Here is an 11548-nt window from a genome sequence, read left to right on the forward strand (position 1 = left end):
ATACTATGTTAATCAAGTTCACTTTAATAGGGTTCAAGGTTGTCCTTACAACCTATTTGAATATAACAAAGTAAAAGAGTTTAAAATAAAACTCAAACGATGAATGTATTATCACCTATATAAAATTAATACAATATCAATTACTACATAATCTATAATCCATAATTAATTTTGTATATAATTGTACATTTCAATTCAATTGAAATGGCATGACTTATCATGTTAAGCCTATGAGAAGGCCTTGGTCAACAAGTTTTGGCAACATCTTGCACCTTACTTAACCTCATTATATACTATTTCCCTTCGTTATCTATAATCTTGTATTATAAACCTTTTGAGTATGTGTTTAGATCCAATCTAGAGATAGGCTCTCTTGCCTTAGGATAGTTCCCACTGTCCTCACAGTGTGTGGGATTCATCCTTCTTCCATATATCACAGTTGCAAGTGTACTCAAGGGATCAACTGATCACCACCGTCAAACGACAGTAACGTTAAACTCTAGTGAGCCAATCGTTACCGATAAATGTTGATCAGTTGACAATATAATTTCCATTGTATATTTCTCATTGTTCAACTGTCTAGAACGTTCCTCGCAGATTTAATCCTCAAATAATCATAGCCAAGGTGGTTCTCCAACCATCCTTATGTGTTTAGAATATGGTTTTTGTGTAACGCATTGCACATAAATCCAACAAATATTTCCAAACATTTAGCTTCATATCTTAGTCCTTCTTGAGTACTAACGGATGAACTATATGGTTATATAGTGACATTCACAAAGATTCGATTTTAATTTCTCGTCATACTCCAAGTATATGAAGTACAAGAATAGTGATAAATCTTAGCATAATGAATTAATCCAGCAGCGGAAGCAAATGGATTCAATTTCTACATGTTCAAGACTTTTGAACTTGTCAAGATTCTTATTAACATAAGAATATTAACTTTATGGTAATATCCATCGAACTGGATATCTTAGAGATGTATTATTCTTCTCCTAAGTCTTTCATCACTCATAGTGACCAATATGTTATTTACATATAAGACTAATAATACCACCCTACTCCCACTAAACTTCATGTATAAACAAAATTACTCGACAAATCGAGAAAGGTTTATTACATGACTACAACATACCATTCAACTCCTTGACTTCTACTTAAGATTTCTTCTTAAGTTCGCATCCTACCTTAGGATAGTTGTGATTTACAAAACTCATGCAAGATGATTTTAAAATCCAATAGTCAAATAATATTATAAAATCCAAATTTAACGAAGCGTTGCAATTGGTGTAAATCTCTTACCACCAATCAACCAAGTCATCGAAATATCTTAATGTTTATGTTCAGTTCGGACTTTTGCGGAGTTGAAACTAGATAAAGCATCTTCATAAGTCACATGTTTGTTACTTTCAAAAAGAACATGACTCCTGTCCACTTAGGTTTCGAAGAAATATTTACTGATTTTGACCAAGAAAGAACATTTTCCTACGTCTTATGATCAGTCTTTGGCTCTTGAACATTTTCTCCCACTCTGTCTTTAAAAATAATAATCCTCTTTTCTTAATAGACAGCATCACGAGCCACAAACCCTTCGTTCTCGTGATCATGTAGGAAAAATGAGCACATGTTTACTATCGAAACAAGCTACAATTTAGGTACCATGCCTAACCATATATCATATGAAATGTAGATGATTGCTTTAACTATGTTTTGTTTTAGTGGAAAAATTAAATGCCAGACAAATTTTATAACAGAAACTACCTCCAACTCTATTGTAAAGATTCAATCATATCATATATAGGATTCTTTGTCACTTTCTAATACACCTTATCTAATATTATGTGCTTATGAAGGTGAACTTGTGATATCATATCACACTCTTTTTAGTGCAAATCAAAGTCTTTACTTTATTGTTCCCCACCTTAACAAAGTACTAATACTTTGGTTTTATAATCTCTAGGTTTTGATACTTTTAAAAATTCATTGAACTTATTCAAAGAATTTCTCTTCTTACCTCATTAGTTGGATACCAAGTATCTACCTAGTTCGTTGGTAAAAGAGATGAAGAAGTAATAACCTTTTCTGATTGAAATTGTATTCGACCATACACTTCAAAGTGTAAATAGGGCGAATATCTTGCTCTATTCATAATCCTTTTCAAGAAGAAGATCATGAACTATCTTGCTTTGAATACAAGATTCGCACATACCAAGAGATTTCCAATCAAATTGTTTGGGACACTAGTCAAAACTAGTTTCTAAATGCGATTTTCAATCGAGAATTGAGAAATGATTGGAGTCACCTACTTCAGTCTTGTATATATGACATTTTATTTCTAGTTTGAATATAATTACCTTGATTTGTATGGTCTCACCATAAACTTAATCGTGGTATGTAACGGTAGAACGCTTGTTTTAATTGCATAATAGTGAAACCCTTTGCGTTTTATACAAAACTTGAATTATATTATTATTTAGAGTTAGTGTACTTCAAAACAATAATTGAGGTACATTTCTAAATACAAACCTAAAATGAGTACACTACAACATTCTTGTTGGTCGTCACACGATAATGCACAAATTTGTATCAAATACTCTTGATGTGGTAATTAGCAAAAATGCAATGTCAATGTCATAGATATTCAACAAGGAATATGTTGGAGTCACACGACCAACTTCCTTGATCTTTACTTAATTGGGGTTTGTATCTATTTTAGTGTCTAACACTTTCTCTTTTGAGCCTAGTTCTATCCTTAACAATTAAGATAGGTGCTTACTTCTTATTGCTCCCACTGACTTCAAGAATTTTTACTTGATGGAGACTTATCTTCATATTAATTCCTAGTTAATCCTTCACTAGGGTTAACTCTATTGTGGTATTTGGTTAATCAAAATTTCTAATAAATCAATTAACCAATTTAACATTGTCATGTTCTTAACTAATTAAGTGCTTGACGACAAGTGTTTAGGCTGAGCAATAAGACTTTTGAACCGTGGATGCATAGAAGATATCATCAAAACATATTTTGACTAATCATTACTTCTTTTCATATTTCTTCACAAGAAATCATACATAGGTATGTTAGGAATTTAAGATGCTAATCTTATATGACAAAGGATAATTCCTATGGAGTTCTATGGAATATAACGATTCCTATGGAGCTAGTCCATGCCTTATTTAAATGGTTCAATTGAGGTTTTTAGAAAGGAGATTCTATTTGTCTTTTTCTATAGTGGTTTAATGGAGACATAAGTTAAAATCGAAATGACATCGTATATGTCTAGTAGCAAAGATATAGACCAAATTTAAACAACGAAATAGTGGAAAAACTAACATTCATCGTAATATATGAAAACTTTTAGCAAGTTTTAGCATTTATATAATGACCTCCACCCAATTATATAAATGATTCCAAGACCCAAATTCATACTAGCTTGATTGTGGGACAACGGTCCCTTTACAACCTTTACTAATACAAATTGGTGGGTTAACTTGTTTAACCGATTCTACACTTAGAACTCTCGGTCGATGAAATTACATTAAGTTCATCTTTAGCCCGGACCTATTGAGACAACGGTCCCTCTAATACTTCCGTTGAGATCAACCAAATTTCGAAATGTAATAATGTAATACTACGGTTTTATGAGTCTATGGGTACTCTATCGAGTGGGCCTTACTCCGCCGAGTAAGGGTGTGTTGCGATTTAAAATAGTTTCTGACCTGTTGGATACTCGATCGAGTAGCCTTGGTACTCGATCGAGTAGGCGGCACTCGATCGAGTACGTCAGTTACTCGATCGAGTAGCCGGTTTACGGGGGGATGATTTGTCGGGTTTTATTAATAATGCGAATTAATATTTAAACACTTCCGTCACTTTCATAAAAAACTTTTACAAACCTAATTACTTTCAAAAGAGAAATCAATCTACGTACTTCGCATTCATCGCATTATTGGCAAATCCCGGAGCTTGGAAGGTCGGAATTCGTCTTTCTTTACACCTTTGTGATCCTTGCGTCGAGGGTAAGATCTACGTACTGTTTTTATGGTATTTTGTTAAAGTTAGTTAAACCCTAATTTGGGGATTTGGGGGTTTTGTTGCCTTTCTTGATTGGTAGTAATTGTATGATCGTATGTTAGGAGGAGGATTCATAGAAGAGGCCTTTTGATAACAGCTGTTGAGATCGTCTGACTGTATTCTATTCCAGGTAGGGTTTCCCTACTCAGTATTAGTCCCATAATGTGTTGGTGGTGATTCGTGTTTGTTGATTGTTATCATACGAGTATTGCGACGGTTGTTGGTTTTGATTGCTGTTTAGTAGTTGTGATTGTTTGTATCTGTCTGTGTTCTTCGGGGCACGTCCCTGGCTGAGTGGAATCACTTGCGGGAGTGGCTTCATCCCCATTATTCGCCTTCTGTGGAACCCGCCACAGAAGGGATGTGCACATTAATGGATTTGGGTTTATCGCTCGACGGAGATGAGCGGGGATTAGGTGGGAATGGCGGTCCCCAGCGGCGTGGAGTGACCTGTTGCGATGGGCACTCTGGCAGGGCTACACACTTTAGTGTGTAGTCAGTATTGTGGAGTTGGGAATGGAGTTCGGAGTAAATCTGTAATGATTGAGCTGTGTTGTTTGTTGTGTTGTTGGATTATATAAACTGTGTGATTAGTACTGACCCCGTTTATTGTTTTAAAAACTGTGGTGATCCATTCGAGGATGGTGAGCAGTTGTTGAGCAGGTATGAGTATAGATACATGGGCTAGCTGGGATGAGTCATCACTGCAGTTAGAAGAGTCTTCCGCTGTTGTCAGACATTATGTTTAGCTTTTAGACATTTGATTTTGGAGAACATGTGTTCACATTTTACCAGTTTGGTTTCCGGATTGTAATCTTTCACTTAACTTTATACTATTTAAATACTGTTTCGTTATTGTCTTATGATTATCATTGCCTCGGGCAGCCGAGATGGTAACATCTTTATACCTGAGTGGTCCTGGTAAGGCACTTGGAGTATGGGGGTGTTACAAAATGGTATCAGAGCGACGATCCTGTAACCTGTAACTAATGAATCTAATGAATATAGGGAGTCAATTAAAATGAACCCGGGGTAAAGGTTGTAGGAGCTAATGCAAAGGCTTGGGAGACGTCCTAAAGTCGCGAACTCGCCCTACAATTTCGAACCGGTCACATGGGGGGTATATGTCAAAGTTGTATGTGGTGTTTACTAGTTTGTATGTGATGTGACGATATATGTTATGAATTGTTGGATATTGGGAGTAGAGATTGCAAACATGATTGAAAAATTTGGTGGGGTGTGTTTATATGTTGGTTGCATAAAGAAGCATGATGGATGTTTACTATGTGGCATTTGATAACGTGAAGTAGTGTAATTGTTGATCATATGAGGAGTTGTGTAGAATTGCATGCTTAGTTATATTATAATGTTGAGTTTATAAAGTTGCATAGTATGTTGGGTTATGAGAGATAACATGCGGGTAGTATATACGAGTCGGCATGACTCGATCGAGTAGGGGGCACTCGATCGAGTAGGTGAGGTACTCGGTCGAGTGGGTCTGACTCGATCGAGTGGGTATTTGACGTTTTTATAACCAGAATCGTGTTTTTGGGTACTCGATCGAGTATATAGGGCACTCGATCGAGTAGGGTGTCACTCGATCGAGTCGCTGTGCTACTCGGTTGAGTATGTTAGAGATCAGAAGGTCTGTTTTCGGTTTGAGGTCGGGGCACTCGATCGAGTATGGTGGGTACTCGATCGAGTAGCCTCTACTCGATCGAGTAGGTTTAGGCACTCGATTGAGTGGGTTCTGGGCAGTTTGTTTTCGTGTTTTGGGGTTATAGTGCGTATGTTCATATCTAGCTTTTCTTATATAGTTTCAAGATGCCGCCCAAGAAAACCGCGTTGTATGCGAGAGCTGAGAGCATGAACATCGATGATATAGTTAAGATGTTGGAGCATCAAGATGCTCTTACGGAGGCCCTAAAGAGAGTGGTAAAGGATAAGGAGGTTGATCACTCTAAGATCAGCCTTTATATAGCGAGGTTTAACCCAAAAGAGTACAAGAGGACCGGGGAGCCAATTCTTCTTGACAATTGGCATCGTGAGATGGAGAACATCTTTTGGACTGGTACTTCGCCCGATGAGATGAAAGTAGAACAAGCTGCGTTCTACTTGAGGGAGGCAGCTGGTGATTGGTGGGATAAGGTGAAAGCGAGTGCTAGAGAGATGTATACGAAGCAGGGCTTACCTGCTATACCCTGGGAAGAGTTCCGGAGGGCTATGAGGAAAGAGTTTGTACCTGAGCATGTGAGGAGTAAGCTGAGGGAGGAGTTTGATGGGTTTAGGATGACATCTGATATGTCAGTTGCTGAGTACTACAAGAAGTTTAATGAGAAGTCTAGGTATGCTGAGGACATGGGTTTGAGTGAGGAGAACCTAACGCTGAGATTTGAGAGGGGGTTGACTCCCAAGATCATGGACAAGTTACCCATGGGAGTCCTTACTGATGTTAAGGAAGCTTATGAGAGGGCTGGGAGAGCTGAGAGGTTGGTGGAGATGGCCCAGGAGAGAGTGGGTGAGAAAAGAAAGGCTGAGAGTAAAGGTGGTGGCCAATCTAACTACAAGAAAGGCAACCACAATCAGGCTAGAGCGTTTTCTTCTGGTTCAGGGTTCAGTGCTGGGGCTTCCTTTGGGCGTGGCCGCGTGAGTGGTAGTGGTAGTTGGGGGATGACCTGCTATGGTTGTGGCGGTGTAGGCCACAAGAGACATGAGTGCACGAGTGTACCTAGAGCTTTTCAGAGATCGGCTCAGGGGAGCTATTCTCAGGGACCGGCACAGAGTTATGCGAGTAACAGACCAGCTGGGTCATGGTTTAACCGGGGAGGTCAGAGCAACTAGGGTGGAGGTAACCGCAATGGCGGTAATTTCTATCAGAAACCAGCTACGAACAACAACAACAATCAGGGGTCGGGTGCTAAGCCGACCACATCAGCCAGTACTGTCTAGGGAGGTGGACAGAAGACCAGTGGAAAGCTATTCATGATGGACAAGAAAGCAGCTGCGGATGATGCACATGTTATTGGTACTTTTCTTGTTAACGGTATTCATACCTTTGTTTTGTTTGATTCGGGGGCGTCTCAGTCGTTTGTATCTTCGAGTCATGTTAAACGATTGGGTTTGAGGGTATATGAGTCTGTAAGTGAGAAAGTTTTTATACCTTCAGGTGAGTCTGTATCATGTGGGAGGTTGTATAGGGATGTCTCTATGATAGTTGGGCAAGTTGATCTACCTGTAGACTTGCTAGAGTTTCCTTTAGACGGTTTTGAGATGATAGTCGGGATGGATTGGTTGGGAAAGTACAAAGCTAAGATAGACTGTCATCCAAAGAAAGTATCTTTAAGAGGTCCTAAGGGTGTTAGCGTGTCTTATCGTGGGTTTGTGGTCAAACCTAAAGTTAAGTTGATTGCAGCTGTGACCTTGAAGTCTTATCTGAGGAAGGGATGCCTTTTGATCTTGTGCCATGTGAGAGATGACCGGATAGATAGTCCGACGGTTGATCAGATACCAGTGGTGGGTGAGTTTGCAGATGTCTTTCCAGAGGAGATTCCGGGGTTGCCACCGAAGAGGGAGATAGATTTCACGGTTGAGTTGAAATCGGGGACGGGGCCAATCTATAAGGCACCGTACCGGATGGGTCCTAAGGAGATGGAGGAGCTCAGGAAACAGTTAGATGATCTGATAGAGAAGGGATACATTAGACCTAGTGTATCACCGTGGGGAGCACCAGTTCTTTTTGTGAAGAAGAAAGATGGAAGCTTGAGGTTGTGCATAGACTACATGGAGCTGAACCGAGTGACGGTGAAGAACAAGTATCCTTTGCCAAGGATAGATGACCTGTTTGATCAGTTGAGTGGTGCATCAGTCTTTTCCAAGATTTATTTGAGGTTGGGGTACCATCAGGTGAAGATTAGAGAGGTGGACATACCAAAGACAACTTTCACATCTAGGTTTGGCCATTATGAGTATGTGGTGATGCCTTTTGGGTTATCTAATGCACCGGTTGTGTTTATGGACTTGATGAACAGAATCTTCAGACAGTTTTTGGACAAGTTTGTGGTGGTGTTTATCGATGACATCTTAGTGTATTCCAAGACTAAGGAGGAGCATGAGGAGCATCTGAGGATTGTGTTGCAGACATTGAGGGAGCATGAGTTATATTCTAAGCTGTCCAAGTGTGAGTTCTGGTTAGAGAAAGTTGCTTTTCTGGGGTATGTGATCTCTAAGGATGGGGTAGTTGTGGATCCGGCAAAGATTAAGGCAGTGATAAAGTGGGAAGCACCAAAGAATGTTGCTGAGATCAGGCGTTTCTTGGGTTTAGTTGGATACTACAGACGGTTCGTGAAGGATTTCTCCAAGATTGCTAGACCTATGACAGCTTTGATGAGGAAAGAGAACAGGTTTCGTTGGGATGTGAGTTGTGAGATGGCATTCCAAACATTAGAGGAGCGTTTGACCACAACTCCTATCTTAGCATTGCTTGAAGGGATCGAGAACTTTGAGGTTTATACAGATGCCTAAAAGAATGGGTTGGGATTTGTGTTGATGCAGAACGATAAAGTGATTGCCTATGCTTCTAGGAAATTGAGGCCGTATTAGGAGAACTATCTTACACAGGAACTAGAGTTGGGTGCAGTGGTGTTTGCTCTCAAGATATGGAAACATTACCTTTACGGGGCGACCTTTAAGGTATTTTCTAATCACAAGAGTTTCAAGTACATCTTCACTCAAAAGGAGTTAAACATGAGACAGAGGAGGTGGATGGAGCTGATTGGCGATTATGACATGGATATTATCTCCCATGAAGAGAAAGCCAATGTTGTTGCAGATGCTTTGAGTAGGAAGAGTGTACATTCTTTGTGTACAACTTTATCTTTGATGAGGTTGAGAGATGAGGTGGGGAAGTTTGGGATACATATGATGCAGAGAGGGGATGCCATGGGAGATTTGACAGTGCAGCCTGATCTTTATGATGATATTCGAGGTAAACAGGTGTTGGATCCTAAGATAGTTGAGTGGAGAGCTGGAGTAGAGAAAGGGACAGTGTCTCGATTCTCTATTCATTCAGATGGTAGTTTGAGGTTTGATGGTAGGTGGTGTGTCCCTAATGATGAGGAGCTGAAAAAGACAATCATGACAAAGACACATTATACACCATATTCAGTACATCCAGGTGGTGACAAGCTATACAAGGATTTAAAGAACACGTTCTGGTGGCCTGGGATGAAGAAAGAAACAGCTGAGTTTGTGGCCAGTTGTTTGACATGCCAGAGAGTTAAAGGGGAACAACGACGACCACAAGGTAAGATTCAGTCTTTAGAGGTACCTGAGTGGAAGTGGGAATCCATTTCCAAGGATTTTATCGTGGGTTTTGCCGAAGAGTCAACATGGTAACAACATGATATGGGTAATAGTGGATCGACTGACCAAGTCAGCTCATTTTGTGTCAATGAAAGATACATGGACTAAGGCATAATGAGCTATGGCTTATCGGAAGAATGTGCTAAAGTTGCATGGAATCCCTAAGGACATAGTATCTGACAGAGATGTGAGATTTATCTCAAAGTTTTGGAAAGAGTTGCAGGAATTTTTGGGAACGATTTTGAAGATGAGTACAACATTTCATCCTACGACAGACGGTCAGACTGAGAGAACGATCAAGACTCTTGAGGATATGTTACGAGCTTGTGTGATGGACTTTGGTGGTAGATGGGAACAGAGGTTGGATTTGATAGAGTTTTCTTACAACAACAGCTATCACACTAGTATTGGCATGGCACCGTTTGAGGTCTTATATAGGAGGAGATATAGGAGTCCGATTTATTGGGACGACAGTGCTGAGGCAGTGTTTCTAGGACCAGAGATGGTACATGAGATGGTTGAACAGATTAAGATGATCAGGGAAAGGATGAGAGCGGCTCAGGATAGGCAAAAGAGTTATGCAGATCTACATCACCGGGATATAGAGTTTCAGGTTGGGGACAAGGTTCTTCTGAAAGTGTCTCCTATGCGTGGGGTTATGATATTTCACTACTACAAAAACATGAATAAGTAACGCATAATAGAGAACACTCAATTTAAATAACCGTTCTCTAGAAAATAAGAGAACGCTTCTCCAAAATAGGCGTTATGTAAAAAGAAGAATAGAGAACGCTTGTTATAATAACTGTTTTCTACATTTTTTTAAATAAAAATTTCAAATTAAAAATAATGGAAACCCTAACTGTGCACTCGCTGTTGTTCGACCTCACTTCTACTACATAACCACTTATATCGCTGATTCATTTCTCTGATAAAAGTTTGTAACCTCAGTTCAGTGGTTATCGTTCGACCTCGGTTACAAACAATTAGTTTACAAGTTACAATTTACAAACTCCATTTCTTTTACTAGATAACCCCCTTTTATCGTTTCTCTCATCTTCCTCGCTCTCATTAACCACCCATACCCGACTTCCGCCAACAGGCTTAATTCGTCGGAAGCACGCCGTGCATCACTACCTTCCGCATCTTTATTTGATTAGAAATTCATAGGTTTTGCATACCTGCATACCAGGTTCGAATTTGTCTTTTTTTTTTTAATTCAGATTCGATTTGCGCTTATTTATAGACAAACTTAATTGTTTCTCCGAAAATTTCAGGTTGATAGTACTATTTTGAGGTCCTTGTTTTGATAAACCCTAAAAATTGGGGATTATAACACCAAAGAGCAAAATCAACGAAAATGGATAGAAATGGGAATTGTCGCATTCTTTCGCACCTCCTGCATTCAATTCATTTGGTATTTCAGATTCTCTCTTCAATACATTGTATATATGATGAAAATTGGGTTTTTAAATAACCCAAAGATGGATAACTCAGATTATATAATTTGCTAAGGCCGGTTGTCCGATGAACCCTCGCAGGTTAAAAAAAAAGAATCATCGATCAAGGAAGTTGCGAGATCTGATGGCAATTATGTAAGGTAGACTCCTTTGTATGATATCATTTACTAATGTTGGATTGTTGTATTACTCTTGTTTGAAAGATGTCAAAGTCTATTCTAATACGACATTTTCATCGTTGATTGCTTTAGTATGTTTAGATATCAACACAATCTGCAACAAGTATGTGGTGATTGTTGCATTTCTATATTTTCATGGTCACTCGAATATCTCACAGCTTCAAAAGCCTTGAATGTCACAACTAGCATCACCAAGGTAACATTTTGTTTCTTTGTCACCAACTTGAGTGATGTTTGATTCTTTGATATCAAGCACTATGACTACAAGTTCTTAGAAAATCCATTTGACTATATTGTCGCTGAAATCAGTTGAACTAGCTTTTGTACTACCAAGGCCTTTTATAAATTTTTACACACTTGTTTGTTGCAATGATGCTTTGTATAATTGTATTTCATTCATTATCGTGGTGAGCTCGGCTTGGTAAATTTAATCTGACAACCATATACTATGCCTGGTCACAACTTATGTA

The 11548-nt window shown here is 39.1% G+C and overlaps 1 long non-coding RNA gene across 1 annotated transcript; it reads left to right on the forward strand.

Annotated features, from left to right (window-relative positions):
• Positions 1-10263: 10263 nt before the first annotated feature.
• On the forward strand, positions 10264-11202 carry LOC141621676 (uncharacterized). The gene is made up of 3 exons (XR_012532565.1): positions 10264-10631; positions 10717-11039; positions 11160-11202. It is a non-coding gene; the product is annotated as an uncharacterized LOC141621676 (long non-coding RNA).
• Positions 11203-11548: the final 346 nt, after the last annotated feature.

Source organism: Silene latifolia, chromosome X (assembly GCF_048544455.1).
Source record: "Silene latifolia isolate original U9 population chromosome X, ASM4854445v1, whole genome shotgun sequence".
NCBI lineage: Eukaryota > Viridiplantae > Streptophyta > Magnoliopsida > Caryophyllales > Caryophyllaceae > Silene > Silene latifolia.